Source organism: Lepidochelys kempii, chromosome 6 (assembly GCF_965140265.1).
Source record: "Lepidochelys kempii isolate rLepKem1 chromosome 6, rLepKem1.hap2, whole genome shotgun sequence".
NCBI lineage: Eukaryota > Metazoa > Chordata > Testudines > Cheloniidae > Lepidochelys > Lepidochelys kempii.
Window position 1 is genome coordinate 30,374,474 of NC_133261.1, and position 20,953 is coordinate 30,395,426.

At 41.9% G+C, this 20,953-nt stretch overlaps 1 protein-coding gene across 12 annotated transcripts in view; it reads right to left on the bottom strand.

The window, feature by feature from the left end:
* KCNC1 (potassium voltage-gated channel subfamily C member 1) overlaps nucleotides 1-20,953 on the bottom strand; it is a 198,347-nt gene that overhangs the window by 81,583 nt on the left and 95,811 nt on the right. The window lies entirely within an intron of this gene.

The window sequence follows — 20,953 nt, forward strand, 5'->3', positions numbered from 1 at the left end:
CTGCCTGTGAGAGAGGAGTGGTATACGAGCCATAACAGTAACCCTTTCAATAGTCACCTTCCTTTGTGACTATCCAATCCCTACCATCTCTCTCTCCATCAGCCTGACCCACTTGTAGGAACTTTAATAGAAGTCAGGAGCCTAAATACCTTGAAGATCAGGACCTTCTTTCCCAGCATGCCTTTCTGGGTCTGGCCCTTTAAATTTGGCAGAAGCAAGTAACTGCAACCCACAGGTGACCATTTTGCAACTGACTGCAGCTTCGTTTTTTCCAGCTGGTAGGTTCTTTTAACTCCTGATAGGTTTTCATTTTCTTTTTCCTGTGAGATGATGGAATGTTCTCATGCTCAAACTAGTGAGATACTGCAGTTTCTCAGGTAACATGGTCTGGTAACTGCTGACTCCTGAATGGCAACAACTATGTACTGCTACAAGTAATACAAAGTCCCTTTTAAGATTCCTGATACCACAGACGATCTTAGCTTTAAGGAAATAACTGCTTTCATTCATGAAGAATATGGTTAACATCATTTTGCCATTGAACTTGATGAAGTTAGTCAGGGTTCTGATTTATGATGGATCAGTCAAATGGTCAGGGGTTTGTTTGGGATATTTATTGGTTTGGTCTAGAAACAAAGCTCGGAATCTTACCAGACCAACTTTTCTTCCCAGATTTCTGATAGTTTCCTAGTTCTAGATAACCTGGAAATACCACCAGAGAAGTCCTTCTCGTGGTGTTTCAGAAATTCCTCTTCTAGCTCTAGCCAAAACCCTGAAGTGCAAAGATGTCCTCAACTTTAAATTTGTCAGCAAAAGTGGCCCTGTTTGAGTTTGATGTCAACGTTCAATTTGGTTCCTGTTTTATCCAAATTGGTTCACCCACCTCTACTTCTGATATTCATAGAAGTACTACGAGAAATCCTATGACTGCCTGGGGGTGTGAATGGCAGTCATTACGTCACACAAGGTGGCCAATGAAAATTTCAGGGAAGCAACAAACATACAGACACCTAAAACTAATTAAAAGAGAATAACTGCTAATATTATAGGGCTTTAGAAACAAAAGTGGAGCAGTTATTATGCTGTTCAGGAGAGATACATCCATGCTAATTCCTTCATTACAGTATATTAGCTGAAATTAGAGTTTCTTAAAATTCTTTCTACCTATTTCAGTTCTGTGTATATTCACTGCATCTCATTCTGCTACTTTACTGTATCTGCAGATGTATGCCTTCTGTGCTTCTGCATATACACAACAAGGCACTATAAAATATTACCAGTGTAATGACATTAGTAATGCTTAGTCTGTCAGCAGTAAATGCAAATGACAGAATGTCACTTTTACTATAGAAAATGGGCTCTTTAGCAAGGGTATGTAGCATAACCCCAAATAGTTTGGGTTGGGATTTTCCAAGGAGCTAAGCTAGATTCTCCCCCTCCCCACTAGACTACACTGAATTTCAGTGGGGAGAGAGGTTCTGACTCTCTGTCTCCTTTGAAAATCCACCCCCCCTCCCCCCGCTTAAGTACCAGCTCACAATGGATCCTTAATGACTTATACTTAGAACAAGTATTTTCTTCACCTGCATCCCTCTGCCTCTCTTGCTACTCCCACCGTCACCCTCACCCTCAAAATAGTTTTTAAAAGGGCCTTTCATAGGAATGTTTTTTAAAAATTTTTGCACTGTTAATTCTGGTGCAGCTCCACCTAGGCAAGGCTCCAGTGTTACCTCAGAGCCGGACTAACAAACAAGGTATTAACACTGCCACTTACTGGGGCTCCCAAAAATATTAGCATTGGTGTTAGAGTGATGGCCACCATTTTGGCTGGCACACCAGGGACTGAACTGGTGACCCTTAGAACTATAAGCCTGAGCTGTTACAGCTAAGGCTTTCTAGCTGGGGTTGTTTCAGACTCCTCTTCTCTGTGAGATGGGGAAGCTCTAACATTGACCAGTGGGTTACATAAGCAACAGCGAAACATTTCCACTAAAATATTTTTGGTGCCGACAATGCTTTCATCAAATCAACTAGTTGAAAAGATGGACTGCACTTTAAAAGAAATGTTGGGTGAGTTAAACCTGAACTGAAGGGAAAATTGCTTTCCACAGAAAGTAAAAGGAATTGATTGTATTTTAAAGGTTGCCAGAAATATTATGCAACTGTTTAACTTGCATCCTGCAAAATATTCAACATTTTGCAGGGTAATAGGAGGGCTCAGCTTGGAGTGGAGTAATTATCTGCTGTGTATTTTCAGTGTTCTGCTTAGCAATAGCCCGCATGCAGATAGGCTATGAACACTTGCAGAAGTGCCAAATCATTTCTGGAGGTTATCAGCTGAGAGAAGGGATATTTGTTGTTTTAAATAGCCTTGTGGGATCTTTAGCATCCACCCGCACCACAAACAACCCAAAATAATACTTGGCACTCCCCAGTAAGGAGCTCTTGATGTCTTAAGTGCTGTGGAAACATTAATTAATGAATCTGTCCTCACAACACTCTTGAGGGGTAGGCAAGTAAATCCTATTCCTCTTCTGTAGACAAGGAGACTGTGAGGCACAGAGGTGAAGGTCCATCTTTTAAAAGATGTCAAATAATTTGGGGTGCCCTACTTCAGACACCCAGATGCCTCAGGCTGATCAGTGAAAAACGGTGAGACCCAAAATTATGGGAACCTTTTGAAAATGTGCAATTTAGACCCAGATTGACTAGCTCCCAAGTGCCTAAATCCCCTGTGAAAATGAGATGTAGGTGCCAAAATTAGTTAAGCATAGCAATGCTGAGTGCTGCAGTGCCTAAACACCTTTTAACAATTAGTGCCTGCCTTTTCAAAAGGGGCTAATGACCGTCAGTGCCTCAATTTTTGGGTGCTCAGCTTGAGCCACCTTAAAGGGGCCTGATCTTCTGAGGGCGCGTTCTCAGAACTTTTTGAAAATCAGGCCCCTTTAAAATGTCTCAAGCTGGTCATGAAAAAATCATCAGTTACTTTTGAAAATGTAGGGCCCATATGTCTCATTGTCGTGTCAAATGAGGGTTATGCTAAGAGTCATACCTGTATAGGACCAAAGGTTTTGCCAAGCCTGAGTTTTGTGGACTTGATGCAGGGATTGTTTGTGTGGCGTAGCAGAAAAAATCCTCCTCCAATGCTAGCGCCAAAAAGGTAGCTCTTAGATTGAGGTATGTTCCCCACCTATGTGTGTATGTAATGTCCACACCATGAATCTACCACCCCACCTCCAGCCCTCCATTAGCTCAAACCAATTCTCCCTCTTCACACTGGAGTGGAACGAGCTCCTCTGTGCAAGTTCCAGGATGCTTGGTCCTCCTTTCCTGTGCAGTTGAGCTGCAGCAGCTCCACTGAGTCCAGGCCCTTCCACACCGATTTTTTATTTTTTTTTGGCTGGGGAAGGGGAGATTTGCTCCACGGTAGGTAAATGTATATAAACAGTTACAGGCCAAGATTTTCAAAAGTGACTCGTGATTTGGCGTGCTTCCATTTTTTGTATTCTTCACTTGAGACACCTCAGAGGGGCCTGATTTTTCAGTCAGTGCTGACCCCCCAGTCTCTGACTATCTGGCTTTTTGAGATGTCTCAAGTTGTGTTCTGAAAAATTGAGGCACCCAGAATCACTAGTCACTTTTGAAGATCTTGCCCAGGATATATATCCATGAGTGCAGTACCACACTACAGCATACAAATGTAGGGAAAGTGAATTGAACTGAGTTGGCGACTGCGGGTCAAACCAAAAGGAACTGCATTTTTTCCTCCATAATGTAACATAACTGGATCTCACATGTCCTTCATGCAGCACACCCTTCTTTGCTTAAATAAGAGGTTTGAGCAAATGGTTGGGGAAAAAGTATATTTTAAAACATCTAGCTGTTCACCTGGATGTTAAGCTGGGGGAAGGGAGTCTGTAAGGAAAGCAAAATCTAATCAACAGGGCAATTCTGCTAATTTTTCCAAAATATCCTGCAGAACTAGCTGTGGGCCAGAGCAAACATGCATAGAGCTGGCTCTGAGGCTAAACTGTTTGAAGAAATATTTCATTACCTGGAGGTGTGGGTAGCAAACAAGCTTGAGTTAATTATATGCTGCACAAAACAAAAAGGAGGGAAAAATTAGGACCAAAGCCGAGCAAAAACAAGAAAGCTGTGACTTTTATTCAAGACAATTGTTTCCAGGAGCCAGTAAGGGCAGAAAATAGCATTCTGCATACAAGGCTTGTTTTCACCCATTTTATCACTTCTGGGCTGCTAGAGTAAGGTGACCATATTTCCCTAAAGTGAAACCAGGACACTGGGTAAGTGGTGATGCCAGGTGGCTCGGGCCAGCCACCAGTGCTCAGCCCTTTTGGAAATCCGGCACAAAGTGACTTGCCTACATGCATGTAGTAATTTAGTGTCTGAATCAGAACCCAGGTTTTCAGGTGCCTCGCCCCATATTCTAACAATCAGACAATGCTGCCTCCCCAAAGAAACTAAACTTGACATGCACAATAACCACAATGAGCACATGATTTGGACCCCATTCTGCCTCCCTTACAGTGAGTGGTACAGGAAGGTGCTACTCAGTGTGAGGGTGTTCATGGCAGAATCAGACCCATGATAATACAGGACCTAAGCAAGTTAAAGATTTTGGACAGGAAGAAAAAGCCAGTTTTTAAAATGACTGGTCTGCTATTAGTATTTGCATTTTACAGACATTTTTATCTAAATACCAATGTCTACAGAATACTAAGATTCCCCCCCCCCTTCAAAATAAAACCACAATTTTTAGAGGGTTGTGGGGACTGGGAATCACTGACTGTATTTTAAAAAGCAGTAGCCATGGTAACTGAGTTGCATTCAGTTACTAAGGTAACTGGTGCAGTAATAATGTTTGCTGTAAAGTCAGACAAACCGACTGACGATCTGTTCATTTAAGATATTGTATAGATTGTTGAGCTATTTTTATGCACCCAAATCTGTAAATCAGAAAAGCAATTTACTCTCTATTAACATGACTAATATACTATATTACTTCCATCTTCAGCAAATGTTTTCCTTTTAAGATTCTTTCGATGCTCACTATTAGTATATTTTTAAAACTCATTCTTCAAAGTGAATTGGATGATGCATAATAATATTGGGTAGGAATCTTAATCCTGGGAGAAATCTTGAAAAAGAATCCAACCATGAATTCTCCTGAAATCTTTCAAATTTAAACCAGAGCTTCATATACTTTTTAGCCAGAGTCCACAAAGTAGGTTTTGCTAAAAATTTGCTAATGAATTAAATCAATACAATTTGGAATGAGTTCTATCTCAAACAATCAATACAGGCTCAGTGATGTACAACAGGCAGGCTACTAAATTGGTCTAAATAAATTTACAATTGATTTTATGTTTTAAAACTGAATTAGAGCATTTATAGTCTCAATGAATAAGATCAACTACAACTTACGCAAACAAGAATGTTTGTTTGGTTTGCCTTATCTAACACTAGTGGTGAACTTTTTACTATTTAGGGTTACGTAACTTTTATTAACAAAATAACCTTCAGAATTGCTCGGCCCTAAAGCCCATTCTACACTGCAAACAAAACCGTGCCAGGAAAGCTGCTTGCAACGTAGTTGTTCCTTAGATACCTGTAACGAGGCTATTTTTCAAACTGTCTATATGGATCTTCATTACTGAAGTATCTGAATGCCTCCCAAACATTAATGAAGTGATTGTGTGCGTGCATGTTGGAGGGAAGGGGTATTATCCCCATTTGTAAAATGGGGACCTGAATTTCAAGGGAAGGATAGATAATTGCAACAATTGCTCAGCTGTACTGGGGAGTAGGAATAAGGCATTCCTTGCCTCCAGGCTCAGATTGCAACTCCAATTACTTGCCTGATGTTTCCCACTGTGAATGAGTAGGGAAGGGTAAAGCTGTGGAGGATGGTTGGCTCCTAGGAGTAGCTGGCTGAGTGCAAAGGCAGGAGAAAACTGCTTCATGGAAAGGGGTGAAGTAATAGACTCCTCTTCCTGAGCAAGGAGGACGCAGGGAAGGAACTGTGATTTGGAGCTAAGTCTCTAAGTCCACAGTGCCCTTTTGGGCAGCTTATGCACCAGCCTTTGCTCAAAGCTGGACCCATGTCACAATCTAGTCCTATGTGACCTGTCCAAAGGTATACAGGAAGCCTGAAACAGTGGCAGGAACTGAACCCAAATCTCGGTTTATCTAGATATTTATATTGCCCACATCACCCTAGTGTTTGTGTGCCTCACAGATAGTGAATTTATCCTTGGAGCACTCCTGTGAGGCAGGGAAGTATTATAATCCCCACTTTACCAATGAAGACCTGAGTGCAAAGACTGAGGGACTAGTTTAAGTTCACAGGGGAATTTTGTGGAAAGCTGGGAATTGAAACCAGGTCTCCTGACACTTGATGTACATAGAACAGATTGGTCCTTAATCATGATTTGTAAAAAGATTATTCTGACCAATACTCCAGCATAGCTATGAAACACCAGTAAGATCCAGTTAATGTCACAAACTGAAACCAGGTGTGGAACCAGATTTGCATAAAATTGTGGTATTAGCAGGTTCCTTTAGAGAGTTGCAAGGCAAGCTCTGAGGCTCAGTGTTGTGAGTAGTGCTGCAGGACCACGTGGCTAGGGGCCAGAGATAAGCAAATATAAAGAAGTAATTATGGTAGAGAAGCCTCAAAAGCAGCTGAAGAGAGCAGGGTAGGTAATATGGCTTGTTCTTTGCCTTCCCTCAAGTCTGTAGGAACCTTTCCACAGCAACTCTGTATTGTAGGTGGTTGGGAGGGGTTGGCAAGATTGGGATGCAGCATGGTTCCCTCAACCCCACAGGTGTATTTGGATAGAGATCATAGTTGCCAACTTTCATGCACTAAATAAGCACCCTGACTTTCACAATAAGCCAAAAATCAAGCTAATCCCATTTCAAAACAAGCCAATCCCTAAGAACCCCAACACACTATGTGACTAGATCCCCCTGCATGCAGTCTGTGCACCCCTGATTCTCTCCCCCTGCCCCTGCTTGCCAGGAGCCAATCAACAAAAAAGAAGCTAGAAGCCAAACAAGCTACAAGCCAAAAACTAGCCAACAAGCAACTCACAAGCCAATTAAGACAAAAACAAGCCCAATTTCTGCATTTTTTTTTTTGCGGAGATTTGGCATGTCTGGTAGAGATCATGGGAGATAATGGTGATCCTAGATTTTAAAAGAACCTGGTTTACTTTCTCCTAGCAATGCATGCATCTAATAATCATCAGCATTAAGTGACTCTCCTCATAATACACATCTGTAATGACCACTAGCATGAATCACTCTCCTGTCCTTGCTGGCTGCCCAGTAACTCCCAGTAATTCTCAATAAGGCTCTTCTTTGCATGAACGAGACCCAGTAGTATTAGCAATAAGTAAACTACTTCATAATATAATAGAGAGAGAGAGAGACTTTGCTCCAAGACCAGTTTTCTGGCACAATCAGATATCTATAAGTGAGCCATCGCTGTTAGGCATCTTAGAAGTTAGAAATGGGAAAAGGTTTCTTTTGTTCATCTTGCTGCAAATGGGGGATTCTCCCCTAGAGTATATTTTCCTGTAGTATTTGAATATAGCTTCTTAAAAAAACCCGAACTAATAGGAGATCATTTATCAGACTGGACATTTCTTGAATGAACTCGCTGTTAAAAGAACTAAAACCAAAACCTGTTGGGCTGAAGCTAAAATGCTACTGTTGATGTTTTGTTTTTGACGGAGGTAATTTGTTATTGCATGCACAGACTTATGTTTAAGCTGATAGGATATTATAAGGATGGTACTTTTGAATACCAAGTTTTAAAAAATCTGATTAGCCTGTCAGTTCGCCTGCATTCCAAACCTACTTGACAAACAGCCCAAGTACAAGATGTTCTTGTCTGCTGCAACTGATGGATACACGACACTTTCCCCCTTCTCCCACCAGACAAGTATCTATGCAGCAAATGGCTCAGTGGCTTAAAAATACAGTAAGTGCTGTGTAAAGCATTTATTACGATACTGTGCTCTACTAAATGGGACAACCTCGGCTTGAATCCCTGGCTTGGTCTCTAGGGTTGAGATTTTCAAAGCTACCTAGAGGTTTTCTCTCCGTAACACTATTAGACTTTCATGGGAGATGTGTAGTTTAATTCCCCTAATGGGCTTTGAAAATCTTAACCTACATCCCTGTTTGGTGGAGCTTTGGGAACTGGCTCACGCTCCAGATTTCATTTCTCCCACATGAAAGGGACTCTGCCAGTAAGGTGATACCACAGAGGGCAGGAACAGATGATGGCTGGGGGAGGAGTGGGGGAAAGAGAATGCTGGAGGGGCACACTTTCCAGACAGACTGCTCTGATGCATGCCCATGCACTAGCAGCCATGAAAAAAGAGATTCTCCCCTCATCTCCTAGGTAAATAGTTTTGCGTTTCCTCTCTACCCTCAGCATGATCATTATGAATTTCTTCATTGCTTCACTAGCATAATAGTACCCTTAGGGCCTACTTTTAAACAGGTCATATCTTAGTGGGTAGAAATTCACATAAAAAGAACCCCAACCCAACTGGCACCAAAAGGCACTCTAATTAGCACTTGGCAGAGGTGCCAGGGATTGAAAGGGCTCTGGGGAAAGAGAAGGGAAACCAGCAGAACTGGTCCCTGCAGGGCAGAATTGAGGCATGTTTGTTGGGTGTGAAAGCTAGTACTGCTGCTTCTTGTGCTGTACCTGTTTAATCGGTAACTAGAAGACTTCAGTCTCAAGGGCGGTCAATCTCTGCTCAGTGTCCCCTTCTGGTGGCCTCATTTTAACCTTATCACCTGCACTCTTGTCCTTGTCTGTTCATTGTTTGTCCTTCATGTTCAATTAAATTCTATGCTCTCTGGCAGGGAGATGGCCTTTCGTTATGCTAGGCTCCTCCCACCATTCCAGGATTAAAATAGGCTGGCATCCTCCATGAGTATTCAATTCTCCTTTAAAAAAAAAAAGTATTAAGAGAAAACCATCTAGTAGGCATTGACATATTATTCCAACACTAAGGCCATCCTGCCTTACAGGGTGAGGTGCCATTTCAAAGTTAGCACATTTTCTAGAAGATGAAATAGGCATTTTGTCAGGAAATAATTATAAGAAATTATACCAAAGAAGTATACAGCAGTCTTTGGGGTATATCAAAACATCTAAAAAAGGGACAAATTGGTTTATAGCTAGCTTTGACTCTGGGAATCAATCTCACATTATCAAGTGAATTGTCAGCAGCTGCTGTGTGGTGTCTGATGGCTTTTTGATATCCATACTGCAGTCTAAAGCCTGGAGGCTGCCAGTTGTTCCTCACAGGGTCCACCTGCACAGAACAACTTGCAGGATCAGATCCCCAACACATTATGTGGCTAGAGGCTTAGGTATTTGTGTTGTAAGACTGAAGTTTAAGGGGTGTCTATGCTAATAAGGCCAACAAAATAGGACTGTCGGGGGGCTGCAAGTGGCGAGCATTCTTGGAGTCACTGTGTACAGACAGGACCTTCATTCCTTCATTACTGGTTGTGATTTTCTTTCTCTTATCTTTTTCATGGGGCTTAATCCTGAACCGTGCCCTTATGGAGTGGTGTATCTATATGCACAAGGCAAAAAGCAATGAGGAGAACTGGAGAACCTGATCACATATTAATGACATTTCTGCTGCTGAAAAACCAAATAACTACTGTCTAGAAGCAGAGTGGAGCCTAAGACAGGAGAATGTAGCGTAATTCCTCATTCACATGCTGAGGATCAGAAGAGCCCATTCTTCATCTACACCCTACCCATTTTGTTTTCTTTTTTATTCTTCTACTTTGAAGAAGGATAGAGGCTGGATCCTAAATCCATTGACCTCAACAGGAGTAGGATTATTCATAGTGCCAAAGCTCACTTGTCATTAGAGATTAAATGTGGGCACATTTTCACTGAAGTGTAACAATCTTGTGCGTTTTGCAAAGACTTGAAGGATCAAAGCTGTGGCATGATACGATGCAGTCCCTTCAAACCTACACCCATATCTAATCACTCATGGATCCGTATTATTGGTGACAACTTTATAGGTCTTGGATTTTGGTTCTGGATACTCAGCCTGATCTATACTTTCTTTGTTTGTTTGTTTGTTTTAAGGATGAAGCAGACGGGACATACAGCTGGGTAAATCCTCACCCTCACCAGCTTCTTATGGCACATATTTTATTCTCAAATTAGGAAAATCTGCAGTCTTTCCTTTTCCCAAAAGATATAACAATGGGTGCAGAAGGTCAGACTAGCTGTGACCAGCTGCTTTTTGGCAATGGAGCGCTAAAAGAATATTAAATATAAATAAATTAATTAATTAAAATTAAAGCCATAACTTAGATGAAAATTGTCTGAACACCTAACATGGTTTTTACCCTTTTAAAACAAGTTCCTAGTCTGTATTTCAAATAATCCCATAGAATATGTCAAATTAAAGTATCCCAAGTAAAAATATCTTTGGCCAAATCCTCCGATGGCATAGTTCCATAGTTGTGACCATCCTTGACTTCAGTGGAGTTACACCCCTTTACACCAGCTGAGGATCTTGCTATACTTTATTTTGCCCCATTTGTGGCATTTGTTTACCATTAGCACTCCATTCAGCTGGCACCATGAAATTAGATTTGTTGGTTTTACTCCTTGATCAAGTCCCTCAGAGCTATTTGTGCATAGCACCTTCATTTTCTGTTTTTTTACTGCACAGTCTGTGATGGTTATAGTTTTCAATACTGACACTCCCCGGAATCACAAACACATCACTCAGACTGCTTATCAGATGTCAACAAATATTGACTTTTTACATTACCTATGATGAGTTTTGTTGATCTTTAAAAAACAAACCACCCTCCCACCTGCAAAGTTATAGGAAAGTTCTCGGTGGCTGACAGGCAATTTAGCACCGAGGGTTTTGCTGTTCTTTATTTCCACAAGAAGCTTTTGATTGGTTTATTTTTACAGCTAACATCTCTGAAAATCCACTCACAATCATGTACCCGTCTTAGGGCCAAACTGAGAGCATATGCATGCAGAAACAGTTCCATTAGCTTTGATGGGGCTGGACCCTACAGAGTTTGACCCTTTCCTTCCTTTCCCATTGCTTGTTGATCCTTAAATCATAACATGGAGCAAAGTAATGAAGTGGTGAGCTTCCTCACTAACACTGTCAGGGTGAAAAACTTCCCCCCTCCACATAACACCACAATGTTATGTTTATGTTCTTAGTAGTATACATTTATATTAATTACACTAAGTGATGCTAATAATTTTGGTCCCCTTCTCATGCACTCCCTTCATCCCACAGGCCCTGTTTTTGCAATTGGATCCACTAATACAAACCCTTATGTCTGTGTGTATCTCTGTCAGAATCTATGGGACTCTGCAATGGTGCATTCATCCATGACAGTGGATCAAACCATTCCACTTTTGTCTTTCAGATTTGATTATTTGTTCTTTTTGTCTGGGTTAAGGTATGGGCAAGTGGTAGTTATGAAAAATATGACAAACAACCCCCCCCAAAATTATTAACTGAAATAATAATAATAATATCTAGCTCATATAGCATGTTTCATCAGTAGATCTCAAAGCACTTTACAAAGGAGGTCAGTGTCATTATCCCCATATTACAGATAGGGAGACTGAGGTGCAGAGAGGTGAAATTAAATGTTTTTTCACTATTGTGAAACATCCATAAATTTCCAGACTGAAAAAAATTAAACCCCAGAAATTTTCAGACAGAACTGAGAAAAATATCGCCAATACGGAGCATGAAGGAACATGTTTTTACCTAGTCCTACATCTAATGAAGAATATGGATGAACATTCAGGCAACACTCAGCATGATTCATTAAATCCGTTTCTCTCTTTTTTTTTTTTTTTTTGTAGCATGGGTAAGGAAAACATTCTTCCACACGGAAGTAAGCAAACAATTCTAAACAGCGGAATAGTGTGGTCAAGATGCCAGGAGATACGGGCTGCATTAAGGATGCAGTTAACTATTCAAAAAAGAAATGCAAATACCAGCCTAATGGGTTTTATCTTATAGAACACTTGGGCTGAAGGCCATCCAAAACCAAAGAGGTCTAGTTCATGCTGTCATTAAATTAGACAGAAGACTCTCTGAAGCACCTCGGAAGGATTCAGCTTCCGAATGTCACAGTGCTAGCTGTTTTATTCTGTCTATTAAATTTAAAAATTGAATTAAATACTTGGGCTCCCCAATGCAGCCAAAAGGTCATCGTTGGCAGCATGTCTGGAGTAGTAGTACATCATCACAGTGCTGATGCTTTAATGGTGCCGTACTTAGAGGCGTGATGAGGGCTAAGGGAATGGCAAAAGAAATGATGTTCATTTTACACTGTAAATTTGTGGGTTATGTGTAACTAATTTAAGAATCTTGAAGAACAAAACAGACTATTAAAACATAGGCTTTACTTCAGCTGATATCCTCATTATGGCCCTGATTTATCGCAGTACTTTGCCATGTGCTTATGTCCATCAGAATTCAGCAAAGAATTTTAGAATGTACTTAAGACCCATTTAAGTGAATGGTCTCAAGCACATGCTTAAAAGCAAGTACGTGCTTAACTGCTTTGCTGACTCGGGGCCTATGAACCTAATCTTAGTAGGCTTTACTCATGGAAAAGTCTTATGACCTTTGGTGGAAGTTGTGCCTGCATATGGAATGCAGGATTAGACTATATGTAAAACAAGGTAAAGTAAAGCCCTGGGAACTGGATGATCCAAGTTACCTTTGCAGGTTTTTCTGTTAACTTGGGCAGCTAGATAGACAAACAAGCCTTGCTTATCTCAGAGGTTTGTGCTTAGAGTACATGCATAAGCCAATATTTTATTGACGTTAAGAAAGGAAAAGTAGCCTAACATTTTATAATCTGTTTTTGAGTATTTTGAGCAGCCTCTCTTTGGCCAACTGGCAATATGCCAGGTGGGAAAGACAAATAAGTGGGTACCTTTTTTTCCCAAAGTTATTTCTTTCCACTCACTTATTGTTGTAGCAACTAGGGCCCCAACTGAGATTGGAACCACGATGTGCTAGGCACCAGTACAAACAAAATTAGCATTCCTGCGCTGAACAGTTTACAGTTTAAAATGGCAAGACAGACAAAGGAAATATTATCCCTCTTATACTGTACCAGCATAGATAAAGAAGTACAACCCCTCTAATAGTATATGCAGTTACTAGGTACTTTTTTTCCCTGTTATAGCTATTCCTGTAGCTATTCCTGAAGGGGGATCACTATACTGATATGTCACCTTTCAGTTGGTATAACTGTACCCACATTAAGAGTTTTACTAGCATAATTATTCCAGTTTAAATAAATCACACTTCTAGCTGAAATCGTTACACTGGTAAAGCTTTTAAGTGTAGATCAGGCCTAAGTGACTTGCCGGAGACATTCTTGGTCCTTTTTTTTTTTTTAAACCCAATTTCTCTTTGGTAGAAAATGCTACCATGTCACTGTAAATTGTTCAACATGATGTAATCATTGTGGCCAGACAGTGGAATGGCTGTGAACCTTTACACTGAGTTTTCATCATTGAATGTAGAGTAATCAATAGCTTTCTCCCTTCTCAGATTCTTTTCAACACATCTGACTGAGTTACAGTGCATGAAAAGTTTATCTGTTCCATCCCTAATCAATTAGCTGCATTCTGGAGCAGCTGTTGGAATGGTACCCAAAACAGGTAATTGAATGTGTCAGGGGAGGTTGAAAGTATGTAATGCACTGGACGTATGTTGGCGATGGGTGAACCTGGAAAGGTGTGGCAGTTCATTGGGGAAAGATACATGCTTCCAAAGTAGCCAAAGCCCTTGCAAACCTGACATGGATCTCTGGACATCCCTGGTAATATCTGCTGACATGGCAATCTTCTACTTTCCTGTGAGGACAAAACTGAAGGAAAGGGCATTCAGCATCAGTTGTATCGACAGCGGATTACAAGAGTTTGTAATACAGTCCTTCCAAGCCATGACTAGAACTGTCCCATTGCCCATACTCAACAGTCAGCTTGATGAACAAGCTTATTTCTGCAGGCTGCTTGGAAGCTCATTGGTTTTATCAGCTTTCAGGGGTGGACCATGAGAAAGGCCAACTTCAAGTGGTCAGAGATACTGATTGGTTTTGGACAGAGGGTGAAAAGCCGCCCTTCCAGACTCCACTCCTGACTCACATACCAGATCCTGAGTGTGCCTAGCTTTGTGAGCAGAGTCTACCACCAACCACCACAGTCCCATGTTTGCCAGGGCAGCCCAAACGTCTGAGAAAAATAATTATCTATGTGGACATTGAAATAGCCAAACGCTATCCACCTTGGTGACTCCAGTGCCGCTATAGTGACTGAGGAATCCAATCAGTCCAAATGGCTCTTTGGAATTTGAGCAGGGCAACCTGGACTCTGTCCTACAGCCACACAAACCCTAGCCTGTCCCCAACACTGTCATTTACACAGCAGGTAGACAGATCTGGCTTTAGGACAAGATATCCCCGGTGTTCAGTATCCCCGGTGCCCATCTGGAGACAAATGCACTAGTAGCCATGTTGCAGAGTCATTCTGGCAAGTTTTGGTTATGTATGTGAGGTCTGAGGCCTTATCTCACGTCAGGTTACAGATGGTGTTTGCTGTTATTAGCTACCCAACCTTGTGTTCAACCACATGAAGCAAAAAGGTAGAAACTTATTCACCAATGCCCTGCCTTCTCAAGAATTATTACAATGCATGAACAAAGAACCAGGCTTAAGTATCTTTGTCTCAGTTCATGCATGTTGCACCCTTAGTGCATGATATCGTCTTGCCTTGTCTCCCCCGCCCACTACCACAGGGTCAAAGGGAACTCAAGCTCTCACAACCATTATTCCCCTATGTGCTCCACATTCCCTGCACGTAGCAGCTTTGCGCATCCACAACTGCTGCAGTGGAGTGCAAAAAAAAAAAAAGAAAAAAAGAAAAAGGGGAAAAAGGAATTCCCCTTGTAGGTTACAAAATCCACCTTAAGCAGCAAACCACCACCAGTCCTCAATCTGCCCGTTCCCTTTCCATAACATAAAGATTAACCCACATGAACCCACAATTTATCGTTTCTCATGCAGCCTACCTAGAACCTCCAGCTTCCTCCCCACAGCCCAGTTCTATACATGTCAATATAAAACCTGCAGCAAAATGTAGGAGCAGCCTGAAATAAATTCAGTATCCAAAAAGAATTCTAGATGGGTTATGCTATTTATTATTGCACATAACTCCATTTTTTTAAACAAAGCTCTGACTTCTAATTTTCCTCAAAGCAACTGCAGAATTACCAGTGCTGTAGAGTTCAGTATGGGAGTGCCAAGGAACCAGGGAGTGCAAACAGGGAGAGCCGTGCTGCAGAATACATGGGGGAGGGGGTTTGATTATGCTGTAGTGCAATAAGTAAATCCAATTGAACTGGATTGTAAATTAAAGTAGTCGTGGGCCCTATCCTGTTTTTTTAATAATGGAAGGATAATGCAGCTTTTCTGGACACAGCTGCATATGGTTTCCATGTTCCATTTTAGTCTGGCTTCTTGGCAACAAAACAAACAGCAGTTAATTGTATATATGTCCTTTCTGCTTAGTAGCCAGTCGTGTCAAAGACCCAGGACATGAAACACATTTGTAATAGTATGACCTTTATCTCCATTCCTCAGTACAACATAATGTCAACCCAGCTATCACGGTGTTGTGTAAGTGCTCTCTTGTGGGTGTTCCCTATCATGACTGGAACAAAAAGATATTGAGAGGCAGAGAAAAGTCTTCTGTGTGTGTAAAGATTGTTTTCAGAGTTACAAGGTAGTATGGGTTCTTTACTGTAGACCTCTCTAGCACTTTGGATTGTTTTTACTACTTATATTACTATGTTACTTCCAGTGCTTACTTTCCTTTTTATTTGGTTTGCTCACTGCTTTGTTACGCATGAAGGACTTTTCAATATTGCTCCTTGCCTTATGGTGTGGCAGCAGGGAGCAGAGACCAATGGTGAGCACGTTACATGGGTTGCCAGGTATAGGCATGACGGTACCTGAGTGCTTATGTCACTGTTTAGAGTTGTACAGCTGCTAAACAAAACACAGTAACTGCTGTGTTTGTTTTGTTGTCAGAAAGCTGAACTGAAGCTGAGCATGGGAATCATAGGCAGTTTTGGCCAGAAAAGCTGCATTATCCGCTCACAAACAGATTAGAACCCAATACTGCTTGGATTTACTTATTACACTACAGCATAATCTAGCCCCCACCCACACTGCTCTGACGCAATCTGTGCCTACATTTTGCAGCAAGATTCTCCCTGGTTCTCTGGCACTCCCATGCTACTTCTACAGCACTGGAAATTCTGAAGTAGCCTCAAGGAAAATTTAAAACGTGAGAGCTTTGTTTAAATATGGATTTAAGTACAATGATGAATAATATAACCAAATACAGAATTGTTTGTTTTTGTTTAATATTGAACTTATTTTAGGCTGCTTCTACATTTAAAGAGAGACAACTGGATGCCTTAAAATCTGAATCCAGTAAAGGAGGAGTAATGATGTTGCTCAATGTTGTAATGGTGCTTTGTATGTTCAAAGAATTATACGGACTAATCGATGCTCACAGTGTTCTTGTGAGGTAGCTGGGTAGGTATCATGCACATGAGAAAATGGAGGCAGAAAGGTGAAGTGACTTGGCCAAGGCCATACAGTGAGTCAGTGGTAGAGCCAAGATAGCACGAATTCCCAACCCTCTATTTTTTTCCTCCAGAGCATGCTTTGTTTCAAATAATAACACCAGGGAGCGAGACCTGTGGAATTAAAGTATAGACAATATGTTACCCAGGGTCTCTTAGAACCCAAAGCAGTGGTAACTTAACTGTTTCTCTTCAGGTGGTTTCAGGAATAAATCAATGGGAACACAGTGCTTCTGTTTAATAAATGACTGATACAAGCAAGCGTGCTCTTATCTAAAACTACTATGTATTAGATATTAAGCGCACACACATGCATGCAGTAGGTTTAGGACGTCCCAGAGGATAGTTACCAACTGTCTGAGTTGGTTTCGAGTGGTCAGCTCCCAGACTGCTGCACTGGGCAGCACAGCATGGGGAGGAGGTGACCAGCCCTCTGTGAAGAAAGAAGTGGTTCAGGACTATTTAGAAAAGCTGGAGGAGCACAAGTCCATGGGGCCGGATGTGCTGCATCCAAGAGTGCTAAAGGAGTTGGCAGATGTGATTGCAGAGCCATTGGCCGTTATATCTGAAAACTCATAGCAATTGGGGGAGGTCCCAGACAACTGGAAAAAGGCTAATGTAGTGCCCATCTTTAAAAAAGGGAAGGAGGAGGATCCGGGGAACTACAGGCCAGTCAGCCTCACCTCGGTCCCTGGAAAAATCATGGAGCAGGTCCTCAAGGAATCAATTCTGAAGCACTTTGAGGAGAGGAAAGTGATCAGGAACAGTCAGCATGGATTCACCAAGGGCAAGTCATGCCTGACTAACCTAATTGCCTTCTGTGATGAGATAACTGGCTCTGTGGATGAGGGGAAAGCAGTGGATGTGTTGTTCCTTGACGTTAGCAAAGCTTTTTACACGGTCTCCCACAGTATTCTTGCCAGCAAGTTAAAGAAGTATGGGCTGAATGAATGGACTATAAGGTGGATAGAAAGCTGTCTAGATTGTTGGGCTCAACGGGTAGTGATCAATTGCTTCGTGTCTAGTTGGCAGCTGGTATCAAGTGGAATGCCCCAAGGGTCGGTCCTGGGGCCAGTCTTGTTCAATATCTTCATTAATGATCTGGAGAATGGTGTGGATTGCACCCTCAGTAAGTTTGCAGATGACACTAAACTGAGAGGAGTGGTAGAAACACTGGAGGGTAGGGATAGGATACAGAGAGACCTAGACAAATTAGAGGATTGGGCCAAAAGAAATCTGATGAGGTTCAACAAGGACAAGTGCAGAGTCCTGCACTTAGGATGGAAGAATCCCATGCACTGCTACAGACTAGGGACCAAATGGCTAGGCAGCAGTTCTGCAGAAAAGGACCGAGGGGTTACAGCGGACAAGAAGCTGGATATGAGTCAACAGTGTGCCCTTGTTGCCAAGAAGGCTAATGGCATTTTGGGCTGTATAAGTCAGAGCATTGCCAGCAGATCGAGGGACGTGATCGTTCCCCTCTATTTGACATTGGTGAGGCCTCATCTGGAGTACTGTGTCCAGTTTTGGGCCCCACACTATAAGAAGGATGTGGAAAAATTGGAAAGCGTCCAGCGGAGGGCAACAAAAATGATTAGGGGACTGGAACACATGAGTTATGAGGAGAGACTGAGGGAACTGGGATTGTTTAGTCTGCGGAAGAGCAGAATGAAGGGGGATTTGATAGCTGCTTTCCACTACCTGAAAAGGGGTTCCAAAGAGGATGGATCTAGACTGTTCTCAGTGGTAGCAGATGACAGAACAAGGAGTAATGGTCTCAAGTTGCAGTGGGGGAGGTTTAGGTAGGATATTAGGAAAAACTTTTTCACTATGAGGGTGGTGAAGCACTGGAATGCGTTACCTAGGGAGGTGGTGGAATCTCCTTCCTTTTGAGGTTTTTAAGGTCAGGCTTGACAAAACCCTGGCTGGGATGATTTAGTTGGGGATTGGTCCTGCTTTGAGCAGAGGGTTGGACTAGATGACCTCCTGAGGTCCCTTCCAGCCCTGATATTCTATGATCACCAGCTGGGCTTCCAGGATCCCTCTTTCCATCCAGATGATGGGGAGTTTAAATGTGAGCTCCTTGCCCTAAGAAAAGATCCCTTGCACTGCTATGAGGTATTTACTTTTACCTTTTATAGCTCATTCTAACAAAGCACATAACCTACAGTGACTCCTAGTGGGTCAGCATAATAACCTCTACTGGGTCACCAATTCTCCTAATTTCAATAAACTACTCATGTCAAAACATTTCTAGTCAAAACAACACTATGTCGGGGCACGTAAAATCATTTCACTCACTTTCTTCCATAATTTTCTGTCCCATCCTCCCATTCTGATAGGCAAACTGCAAGTATGCAGCTGTCTGACCTTGCCTGACAAAGGCCTAAGATTATTTCTTGCTATGTGGTATTTGGTTTTCAGCTGGCTGTGGTTGAACATACAAAATGGCTGACTGCAGTTACTGTCAAATTCTGGGGTACATGCAGGAATGTCAAATTCCTGGGTAACAAGTAAGATAACCTAATACAAGCAAAACATGCTTGGACTGGCTCACCAGCTGTACCTGGAGTCACAGGAAAGTCACAAAAGCAGAGACTATCACAAAGAGTAATCAAGTCACAAAAGGCAAAATAGACACTCCTTACAGAATGTGAAGAACTTGTGTGCTCTATAAGATCACTAGATTCCCCTGCAACAGCAAATGATGTAGCACAGTTTAAGCAATCTGGCCTTTTTCTAACTAACTCTGCATTATGTAAATATAGAACAAGCACTGTAAGTTCTGGAGCTAGTATTTCATAGAAATTGCCCTGCTCTGGAGAGCAACACATTCTAGCACAATATCTAATTTCCCCATGATTATTACATTTCTCCTGTGCAGGACACCCTCCAACATTTGCTACGTGGGTTGCAGAAGCACAGCTGAGCTGTGGATTATGAACTCTGGATATATATATTTTTTTAATTTAGTTTTTGGCTTGTAAGGGAAGTTCACTTAGTAGAAGCCTGAAAGTTTTGCTTTTTCCTGTTGAGATTCCATTTCCTGGACCCTTGGAATCTGGATTGCTTTTATAAGCCATTTTCCTCAACTAGCACTTTTCCATTATTAATATCTGACACAGTTTGGCCTGCTTCAATAAGATCTTTCGCCTATGTAAGAGTAAGTTCAGGCAACAGGCTTTCATGTGTTTATTTGCACCATACTCTGCTTCTTCTATCTGGCTTCTAAGTATCTTATTTTTCATTAAATTTACATAGTCTTCTAGAACATACAGTCATGGTGTATTTTCTGCCTGCCATAAGACTGCTGTTAGTCGTATCTCGCCAGCCTGCAATAACATAACGTACGTGCTGCTCTATGGTGTATGCTACACATGTTGAAGTGTTTCTAATTAACTTGTTGTCCAACAGCTGGTAGATTAAAAGAAGATATGAGGCATCCTACTACCACTTCTGGAGTTCCATTATTAGCAGTATTTGTATAACAGTATAGAGGCCTGGAGTGGGGCCTCACCCCTAGAGCACCCTCTGTGAGCCTTGTGCAGTGCCACCATTGAATCTCTGCCTCAGGTTCCCTGAATAAGGGTTTTAATAAGTCCAACGAGGCTTGTATAGTGAACAACACTCTTTCAGATATCTAGTTTGTTCATCCCCAACGACAGAACATCACACGAATAGACCTCCCCCTCAGTGCCTCTAGCTGGAGGGAGAAGAAGCTCAGTCAAACCCAGTTATGTCCAAGGTCCCTTACCAGTTAGGTCTTTCTGACCCAGAACCCTTTTCTGGAGTCAGGGGCCTCTTCTCACTAGCTGGGGGAGGGTCTCTCCTCTTGAGTCAAGGTCCCCACAGAGGCCAAACTGTGATGACCCTTCTTCAGGATAGCATAAAATTCCTCCTTTTTCAGGATTTATGCCATTGCTTGGTGAAGTCTTTCATGGCAGCTAAGTTTCTCTGAGGCTTAGCATCCAGAGACTCTTGCTTTTTGAAACTCTCCCATCCAGGTGCATTCTTCCTTGGTTTCATTTGTTGATTCCTCCCCCCTGGGAAGCCTTCTCTGTAGGAGCTTTTGCTATATTCTGGGAACTGATCCTCACCCCTGGAGTCTCTATTCTCCGAGCTAGGCCCCAGTGGGAGCAGCTTTCTTTTATCTTTCCTGGGTGTTTCTTTGACTACTTAACTGCCCCTTCCAGGAACTCAAT